At 45.3% G+C, this 7,386-nt stretch overlaps 1 pseudogene; it reads left to right on the top strand.

Annotated features, from left to right (window-relative positions):
• Nucleotides 1–1,199: 1,199 nt before the first annotated feature.
• LOC147963284 (uncharacterized) lies at nt 1,200–4,809 on the top strand (annotated as a pseudogene).
• The last annotated feature ends 2,577 nt before the right edge of the window (nt 4,810–7,386 follow it).

Raw genomic sequence — 7,386 nt, 5'->3', positions numbered from 1 at the left:
GCACGCTAATTGTCCCTTCTTGGCTCTCCATCCGGCCATCTTGTACTAGCACCTGGATAATCTATTTGGCTTCAATCGAGCTATGTACTCTCCAGATAATTCCAGATGTTCAACTTAACCAAGGTATATAGTATTAAACTAGCTCATCTCACATGCTGCCTGCTTCTTCAGATTTATGAAGCTAGTTTTATTTATTGTGCCTTCTTGCATATCAATGTATACAGGAGGTTAGGATATTGTTGAAGAGCTGACCGGATCTTAAGCCGAAAATTGAATCAACTTAGAGGCAATATAGATTGATAGATCTGGCAAATTCGCTATGCGTACAGAGGTATTTTTACATCTACTTGAGCCTAGTTTGTAAAATATTTAATTGTGGTACATTTGGGTAGTTTTCTATATATCAGCACGGTCATTAGTTAGTTCAGATCATGTGTGTGCATACTAATATGCATGCCCAGTTAATCATCAATCGACTTATTGTGTGTTCTGTCATTTAGTATTGGTTACGTAGTTTTAAGAGTGAATTCCGGCTTTTACCCCCTATTTTAACATTTTTAACACTAATTACTCCATTTAGCGAGTTTTCATCCGTTTTACCCCATTTAGCAAAACTGTTGCCATAATTTACCCCGTTTAAAATTTTGTGAGCGTTCTGATTTGTGTGTCACAATTGTCGGGTCCAGCTGGCATGCCACATCAGTAGTTTTTCCTGGCTATTTTTCTCACCGCTGAACCGGGCCGCGCAGCTTCTCCTGACCGGCCCGGCCCGATGAAGGCCGCTCATGTCGTGTCCAACACACAGCGCTCGAGTCAGCCACTCGCCTCCAGTCGCTTCTCGCTTGTGTTGCTCACCCCCAATTGATGCATCGCCCGTCCAAGCTTCCGCTGCACGCTCCCGCCAGGCTCGCTCGAAAATACATGATTTCATATTATATCAGTATATTTACACCACTTTAATCTGATCCACAAAGTCATGCATATATTTACATCACTTTAATCTGATCCACAGAATCATCCATACTTAAGGTTATATATGATAATACTGAAGAAAAACATACATGACTTCAGATTATATCATTAACAATTTCTCCTGTAATTTATTCAATGGTAACATGTCATGCTAATCAAGTTCAGTCATCTCATCAGAATACTTCTTCAAACCTAACTACCAAGGGTGAGAAACTGGGAATGCGGTCATGCATATGGGAGTGGAGAAGACATGTCATATACCGGCTGCCACCCATTGCCTGCCGTTCGTCGGCTACGTCATCCTGCCCCATCCTAGCAAAGGAGGCAGTGGTTTGGGGCAGGATTGTGTGTGTGATTGGAAGGAGTTAATACGAGTGATGTGTGCAGTGAATAATGGAGGCCAACATGGTGCGGCCCAACTCGAGGGTTGTGCATTGGACATGAGCGACCTGATCTGGTGAGCTCATATCAGGCCGGACCGGTCGGGAGAAGCTACAAGGACACGTTCAGCAAGGAGAAAACTGTCAATCTGACGTGCTAGCTGGACCAGATAATTGGGATCCGCTGATGATAACACACACAAAAAAATTAAACAGGGTAAATTGTGGCAACAATTTCGCTAAATAGGGTAAAACGGATGAATTCACGTTAGATGGGGTAAATGCTGTCAAAATTTTCAAAATAGGGGGTAAAAACCGGAATTCACTCTAGTTTTAACATTGAACTGATTCGCAAGTCCCCTCTGCACACACATCTAGGTCATCAAGGCGGACTCCATTGACGTGGCTGTCGAAAGGATTCTTCATGAACTTGGGTCGGACACTAGAAGAAGCAGCAATAGAGAGAATGTACGGACAGCAGCAGCGGTAGCACTGGACTTGGGGTCGATGTCCTCGCCGGCCATGTCGTCGAGGAGGTTGTCGACGTCGGGGAAGAACTCGTCGTCGGAGTCCGGGGCGTCCGTGACGAACGAATCAGTCAGTAGTCAAGCAGAGCGCTCCCCCAAAACCTCCACTTTCGCAAAAATCTTTTAGATATCGGCTCGCCTCATTCCCGCAACCTGCGGCGGGGCGAGGCGGCGGAGGAGGAGCGCGCGTGGATATCCCTCTTGTTCCCATGCTCGTACAAGTGGGGAAAGAACCTCCCTTATAAGGAGGTCCAACTCCCACTCAACTAGCAATGTGGGAGTAAACTTTAGTAGTATCCCTTACCTTACACAAATGGGCTAAGTGGGCCTCTAGGATTTATTAGGAATTTCTGAAATAGTTATTGGGCTGCCCACAATAGACTAAATTCCAGCAGGTATGCCAATAGCAAGATGCTGTGGACTTTCCGAGGGAGATTTCGACTTGACCCCAAGGTGATAGACAATGTGAAGAAGAGCACAACAACACATGTTGTTATTTCAGCTACCAGTGGTGGGCGAGATCCACAAAACCTTTGGTCTTATCTAGTGCACCATGAGGCTGCACAAGTTTCCCGCAATAAGGATGGTCATTTCATCATTGATCCGGCAATTGCTGCTGAGTGTGCCAAATATATGCTGAAACGATGCTGCATTGGCCCTCACATCGTTGACTACGACTGGGTTGTCCACACCAGTAACTACTGGGTATGCGATGGGATCATCACACTGGCAGACATTGAGAGAGCTTGGCAAGTTGGAGATGTTCTACAGCGTGAGCTGCGTTTGTTGGGCACTGAAAACCGGCATAATATTGGTGATTTAATAATAATGCCTTCCTCTCACCTGTCAAGGTCTACCGAGCATATTCCGTACTGGATTTCAAAAGCAACTTGTCGATTTGTGCTCAACCCCTCTGGAGTTATGCCCGATGACATGTTTCAGCACTCACACGGGCTCGGCGTGCTCAAGCTCTCAAGGTGTACCTTTAGCTTCTCATTGCCTCCATTCCTATGTTGCCACAGCCTGAGATTCATGTGGCTTGATCACTGCCAAGACATCCAAACAAGAACGACATAGATGCAGAAAAGGAGGAGGAGTCGGACCACAACACCACAATGTTGTGGGAATGCTTCCAAAGTTTGTGGGTGCTTGACCTGCGCCACCCGGATTGTGATCAGATCTTGTCCGCGAGGGTAATGGATCTCATGATCCAGCTGAGGGATCTAAACGTGATGGGAGCCAGGAACTGGGACATGAGCCATCTACAGGGACGACTGCATAACATTCACAAGCTCCGAGTAACAAAGTCCACCTGCTACTTCAACAACAATGTGTTCTCAGATATGGGGAACATGGAGCTTCTTGATTTTTCTGGAAATATCATCAGACAAGGCATGAAAACCTTATCTGGGCCAGAAGACAACAATAGCCTCAAAACTGTGATTATTGGTGGATGTGATGGGTTAAAGATTATCTCTTTTAGGGGATGCAAAGAATTGAAGAACCTGTTCTTGAAAGGATCATTGGGGAATCTCAATGAGCTGGACCTCTCAGGCACAAGAGTAAAAACGCTCGACTTTGGAGGAGTGGAAACCAGTTCAATCCCCAAGAAGCTTATCTTGCTAGGCTACGAGAAGCTCCGGGCAATATTGTGGCCTCAAAAGGTAGTAAGGGAAGGATGGTTTGGTGTGCTGCTGAGTATCGACACCATGTCGACATCAACATCAGCTGACGGAGGGGAAGCACCACTTGCTCATCCACATGTCGATCCATCCATCCAACGACAAAAAGAAGAAATATTTAAGGCTCGATGGCGGATTTCTCTCATGGATACAAGGTTCCTTAGGTCGCTTTCTCCTGTAAGATGGTATTTAGGAGGCTCATCCATACATATTGATGTCTGTGATGCAGCTACCGTCGGTGGTAGCAACATCCAAGGAACAAGCAGTGACGAACTAGTGCAAGTCCAACCGCATACAAGTACCTTAATGGACTCGAAGTATAGAGATATACTGAAGGGCGGCCCAGTTGCAACAGTGATGATGCGGGACTGCCCCAAGATATTTGTAAGGCAATGGACCCAAGTGGTTGCATGTATCATAAATGTGATCATGCACGGGCAGAGCAACAAACTCTTGGAGGATAACCCGTCCATCACCAGTATCCCTGGACAGGCAGATACTTGTGCTTTATTATTGCCTCATTTTTTATGTGAAGCGGCTACATCACTGCATGTGTACGATAACCCGGCCATCACCAGTATCCCTGCACCACCCCAAGGATCAGGATGGAGAAGTATAAGATGGTGTCGAATGGAAAGGTGCCCCAAGTTACACACGGTCTTCACTACTCCTGAAGGCAGTAATGTGAAGAGCTTTTTCTGGCTGGAGACATTCTGGGCCTCCCAGCTCCTCTCTGCATGCTACATCTGGGACAGGCCAACCCAAAGCTACTTTTATAACCTGAACCTCTTGCATCTGAACCATTGCCCCAGGCTCGTACATGTTCTCCCCTTCTCCAAATGGGAGGGATACACCTTGGGTGCACTGGAGACCCTCGAGATAGTGTACTGTGGTGATCTCAGGGAGGTCTTCCCTTTGGACCCTCAGCTTCAAGAGCAGGATAAAATTCTAGAATTTCCAAAGCTGAGGCACATCCACCTGCACGAGCTCCCCATGCTGCAGCGCATTAGTGGGTGTAGGATGTGGGCGCCTAAACTAGAGACCATCAAGATCAGGGGCTGTTGCAGCCTCAAGCGTCTGCCATTCGTCGGACGCAACACCATGCCGCCCAAGGTGGATTGCGAGAAGGAATGGTGGGACAACCTGGAGTGGGATGGGTTGGAGAAGTACCACCATCCTTCCCTCTATGAGGCGAGCCACTCGTTGTACTAGAAGGCCCAGCTGTCCTGAGGTAGCCTACTCAGGTGATCTATACATATATATATATAGCTCTATCTTTCTTTACTCTGCAAAGAAACTTACCTATTTGTATGTCGAACCAAGTTACCACCTTTTCTTTTCTAGAAAGTGCAAGTATATGTGGTTAATGTTTTGTACCATTGTTTCTTTTTTTTGCTTTAGGTAATGCATCATTTCCGTGAGTTCATCTTCAGCACTTCGTTCAACACAATATGCGTAAACCAAGTGCTACCTACCTGAAGCTTTCTGCCTCCTGTTTGATTGGTTTGTTAGTTCTCTACATCGACATTGCCATGATGTCGTATTGTGCATTCTATTTTGGTTTGATTTGATTTGGTTTGTTCTAGTTATCCCTTGCTCGATCCATCCAAGTACTTGTCATCTGGTTGCATAGATGAGGGTGCAAAAGCTTTCGAGCAAATGGGAAATAAATTAAAGTGGACATTCAACTTAGGCAGTTATCAATTGACTATGATATGTACACTAGTAGAAAAAGGGTTAAACGTGAAGCACATTAGTGCCGGTTTGTATTTGAGCCGGCACTAATGTATACATTAGTGCCGGTTCCAACGGCTAGCCGGGCCGCTTTCATTAGTACCGGTTCGTGGCGAACCTTTAGCACCGGTTCGTGCCACGAACCGGTACTAATGAGAGTGGTGGCAGGATGTTGTCAGACTGGGGCCCCTCCATCCCCTTTAGTACCGGTTCTTGGCACGAACCGGTACTAAAGGTCGTCCTACATAAACCCTTCGTCCACCCGAGCTCGCTCTGTTCTTCTCCTTTCCCCTCTCCTCTCTGTTCTTCCCCTCTTCCTCTCGAGCTCATCACACATTTTGCCCAAATTTTGTCAAGATTTGAAGGCCCCCATCCATTGAAATGATCACAAAGGTTAGCAACTTTGTCCTTTCATCTCTCATTGCTAGATTTACTCTTGCAATGATTCGGATGTGGTATATATATTCTCTTTTAAAACTAGTTGCATTTCGTGTTTATGACAAATTATGCCCATCAAGTTGACATAGAAATTTTTTTTAGGAGGTATGTGAACCGGAAATTCCAATCGACCCTATTGTCGAGAGGTTAAATTTAGTTGAAAGAGAAAACGAGTACTTGAAAGAAAAATTGAAAAGAATTGAGGGGGAGAAGATGGAATTGGAGTTGCAGGTTGCCGATGTCGTCGATGATCACAAGATCAAGATGGAGAAAATGCGCTTGAAGATTAGAAAGATTAGAAAATATGCCATCGATAGTGAGGCTTGGTATCATTATGCTGTTGGATTCATTGTTACCTTAGTTGCGATCTTGATCGCATTTGTTGTTGCATTTAAATGCTTTAGCTAGAGAGTTATTTGTTTGTTGCATTTAAGTGTTGTATGAACGTTATGTATGAACTTGTATTAATTTGGTCTATTCGGTGTTGTGTAATGAAGATGAGCCGGCAATGGATGTACGATGACCGATGCTCTCCCCAGTTCGTTGAGGGCGTGCATACTTTTCTGATTGCGGCTGAGGAAAACAAGCGGGCGGATGGTTTTATGCCTTGTCCATGTGCTGGCTGTAAGAATGGTCACAATTACTCTACGTCAAGAACCATTCACGTCCACCTGTTTGAGTCCGGTTTCATGCCCCACTATAATGTTTGGACCAAGCACGGAGAAAGAGGGGTTATGATGGAAGACAATGAAGAAGAAGAGGACGATGATAGCTATCCTGGCCATGGGTTCCCTGAATATGATGATACAACAATGGGGGAAGAAGCTGAGCCGGCAATGCGGGGCAAAATGAAACAAACAAGTAATAGAGTTATACTCCTTATAGTCCAAGATATCCTGAATATTACGATTCAAACCACCTAAAAATCTAGCCATCATAGCATCTTCGGTTTCAACTAAACCACATCGCACTAAGCCAGTTTGCAATTCTTGATAATAATCCTCTACAGAACTGCTACCTTGTTTTAAACGTTGCAATTCATTTAGTTTGTCACGAGCATAATATGAAGGAACATAGCGTTGTCGCATAGCTTGTTTTAAACCATCCCAAGTAGTAGGTACATTATTCGCATTAATACGACAATATTCACTCCACCACATGGAAGCAAAGTTTGTAAATTCACTAGTGGCTGCCCTAACTCTTTGGTTCTCAGGAATATCATGACATGCAAATTTTTGTTCAACAGAAAGTTCCCAGTCAAGATAAACATCTGGATTATATTTACCATTGAAAGCAGGCATAGTAAATTTAATTTTAGCACTAGGGTGTTCATAATCTCTAGCATCATACCTGGGTTGACCTCGTGCCATACCTTGACGGTTGAAACGTAGTTGCCGATGACCACGGCCATTGTGGTGGTTGACCATTTGGTCGTCTTCGGTGTCACCAGAATAATCCTCATAGTTGTCCCCATGTTGTTCAACGCGGGGAGGAATTTGTTGGTGCTGGTTTATGGTGGCGGCATCAGTGGCAGTAGCTGGGTGTTGTGGATGACCCATGGGCACACGCCGAGCTCGTGAAATAGCGGCAACACCCGCGGAGTTGCGAGGATCAACGTTGGTGTTGACGTGGGGTGCAGCCTGCAACTCATCC

The sequence above is a fragment of the Triticum urartu genome, chromosome 6A (genome assembly GCF_056163025.1).
Source record: "Triticum urartu cultivar PI428250 chromosome 6A, HENAU_Tu73, whole genome shotgun sequence".
Taxonomy (NCBI): domain Eukaryota; kingdom Viridiplantae; phylum Streptophyta; class Magnoliopsida; order Poales; family Poaceae; genus Triticum; species Triticum urartu.
Note: the sequence above shows the minus strand (reverse complement) of the source record. Positions and strands in the feature narration are given on the sequence as shown.